Genomic DNA, 3,225 nt, shown 5'->3' on the forward strand with positions numbered 1-3,225 from the left:
CTACTTGCCTATAAACCCTACCTTTCCTCCTGTTTAAACAAGTTTCAAACTTATACAGCCTCATTAACGTCAAAAAATGTATTCCTTATTGACTTATTGCTATGAGTGAAGAATGACATCCAAGATAAAAAATTCAATATTATACATGTGTTTTTTAGCTTTTGTTTTCAATATAATTTTACAAATGTGTCTCAATGTTTTAATGTACCATTTGTTTCATGACATTGAATTAATATGATGTTTTATCTTACAGAAATATATTTTTAGTAGCCTATTGATATCCATTCATCCAGGTCTTGTGAAGCATATACGTAGGGGTAACACTTTTCAATTTGTCAATCCTTTCAACAAAATGCTATTTAAAATCTCAGCAACAAGTCAATATAAAATACAATTAGAATTTTATTAGCAGCATTCTCATGTCACTGTCTCATTATAAAATCAAGCTTATTATAAAGCCAAGCTAATTATGAACAATAATGCATGCCCTATGAATAATGTGGTTTCCAGTCTTACTTATTCTAGATATTTCCAGTTGTTATGATAGAGTCAAAATAAAATCTCTGAAAATCCAGCATACTATAAAGTTAAGAAACATTTATATGTTCCACTTATACAATATGTATATTAAAAACTGTAACATACCATAATGTATTTTGCACTGAATTGTTTTACAGCATATATAGAATTTTTAACTTCTTTAGAAATTCAAGTTCACTGACATCAAAACAAAAGATGTTCTATGGAATAAATTAAAAAATGTTAGGTACTGACTTACTCTAAAGGTAACATAAAAGCAAGATATTGGAAAAAAACATTGAGCCCACCCATATAATAAATAATCCTATAAAAACACAAACATCTCAGTATGTGTATATACATATTTGTGTATATACACACACACTGAAAAATATTTCATATATATTTATAGGCACACTAATTTTTATGTCAGGACACCTCATAGTCATTTTAAAGTGTAGTTCAAACTACTTGGCAACTTTCAGGTGCCCTTTTTTGGTTTTCCTATCAGAAAAAAAGGAGGAAATCATTCTTAGATTTGATTTGGTATTTGGGATCTGGATAAAAATATATTAACTAATAACTAAATATAAGGAATATTCAGCTTTTTGCAAATAGATATTTAAGTTTTTTTCATTTGTTTGTTTGCTTGTTTTGGTTTGTTGTTTTGTGTTTGGGGTTTTTTTGTGTGTGGGGGTTGTGTTTGTTTCTGTGTTGGTTTTTTTGGTGTTTTTTTCTTGCTTTTTTTTTTCAATTAACCCTCAAAAAATGTGAAGTTGTATAAGAACAGAGTCACCCAGAAAAATTCAATAAAAAATGCTAATCTTTTATTGCATGGCACAGCTTTCAAACATGAGTATGGTTTTGTGTCACATACTACAGAAAATATTTACCTTACATCACTGATTTAGGACATACTAGCAGCATCTTTGGGAGATTCTGACAGCTGTGGATTTAGGATTTTTTTTATTTAGGTCATATTAATCTTGCTACCAACTTTTAATTCTCCACTTGTTTCCTGCATTCACGTAATTTTCCCTGGCTTAAATATATTGGAATATCAACTCTTTACGGCAAACGTTGTTTGTATTGTATACTAATGCAGTATCTAACTTATCAGGCTATAGCTCTCTAAGTGCCAGTACAAATGAAATAACAAATTATAAAATATATATTTTTTCTGTTGAAGCCTAAAATCCATAAGGTCACTAAGATACAAGTTAGAAAGTGATACAACAAAATTATTGGTCTCAACTCCTGCTATACAGAAAAAAATTGAAAAAGCAAAGATTATCTATTTGGTTTTGTTACCTGCACCACCACTATTTTTTAAAGTACTTAACTCCCTGTCAGGGTAATTGCACAGTGCTCTTACTTCCTTTTTACTGATAAGTAGTTCAGAAAGTGATTTGGACGCAGAAGTGAGAACCCTAACTGCTACCCAAAGTAAGTGGTCTGGGCTATCCAATAAAGGTATCTTTGACTATGCAGGAAGGTTAGGTTTCCAGGTTTGAGTGTATGCCCCTGGTTATACAGAAATTTGTGGTGCAAAAGGGAGAGTAATTATCTACAGCAATTATGAACACATGCTTAAAATACATATGCATACATTTTTTTCAAATGCAGGATAAAAAAATGGAAGGAACCCAACCTTTATTTCATGCCAAACAGATTTTATGAAAAATGAGGACTGCAGTTATGACATTTGCTTACTCACAAAGAAAATTACTTGCACAGGCATCATTGTCATCCTAGATGGACCAGATGATCTTTGAAGGTCCCTTCCAACTCAATACATTCTATGACTGTGATTCTATGCTGCAAGGACATAATCTGCACTGAGCAGCTAGGGGTGTAGACCAATGCATGCAAAATATCTTCATGGGAAGCAGAATCATGACCAAACCTGCACTGCCACCCACACTAACACCTCATGTCCTGACTCCCCAATCCTCATTCCCACTCCTCTCATGTAAACACCTCCAACTACCCATAGCAAGATTCCCAACCCTTTTGCTTTTCTATTATCTTATTTCCTTACCCTCCTTCTCTCTGATGACATGTGCTCTGGTTATAATCTTACTTCTCACAGTCTTTGGAGGTAGGGGGATAGCAATCACAAACTAGCACCTTATGTGTGACCCAGCTAATACATGGTATTTACCTGGTAAAAGTAGTGGGAGAATGAAATACACGTTGCTGGCTAGATGGCACAAATTACCACTTGATGTGGCTGTTATACCAATTAGAGTAACTGTAGGTAAGGGAGCCATAAAGCATGGCTTTAAGTTTAAAGCTTCATATGGTGGCATGAAACATGCCTGCACTAAATTATACCTGAAAAGAAAAAGACTCACTGATTATACAAAATAGCATTAAATCTTGGAAAAAACAAAAGCAACAATGTGACGGTAGAAACATTTATTTGCATTATCTCCTGCTTATTCCACCTCACAAAATTGTTTCTGAAGAGATTGTCCAGAGATTAATGAAACAAGGAGCTTTTTTATGTGTTATTCAGCTTTCCTTTTTCTCCTTTTATTTTCACAAGATTAGTTATAATTTATGGTATGAATATTCTGTAATAGTTGTTCTTTCTCCTTTCTATTAAATCTTTCAACTATTTGCATAAATTCATTTTACCTTCTAACAAAGAAACCTCTTTACATAAAAGGTTCCTGGAGAAGCTGGCTGGGCATGGCTTGG

This window comes from Mesitornis unicolor, unplaced genomic scaffold (genome assembly GCF_000695765.1).
Source record: "Mesitornis unicolor isolate BGI_N332 unplaced genomic scaffold, ASM69576v1 scaffold27297, whole genome shotgun sequence".
Lineage (NCBI taxonomy): Eukaryota > Metazoa > Chordata > Aves > Mesitornithiformes > Mesitornithidae > Mesitornis > Mesitornis unicolor.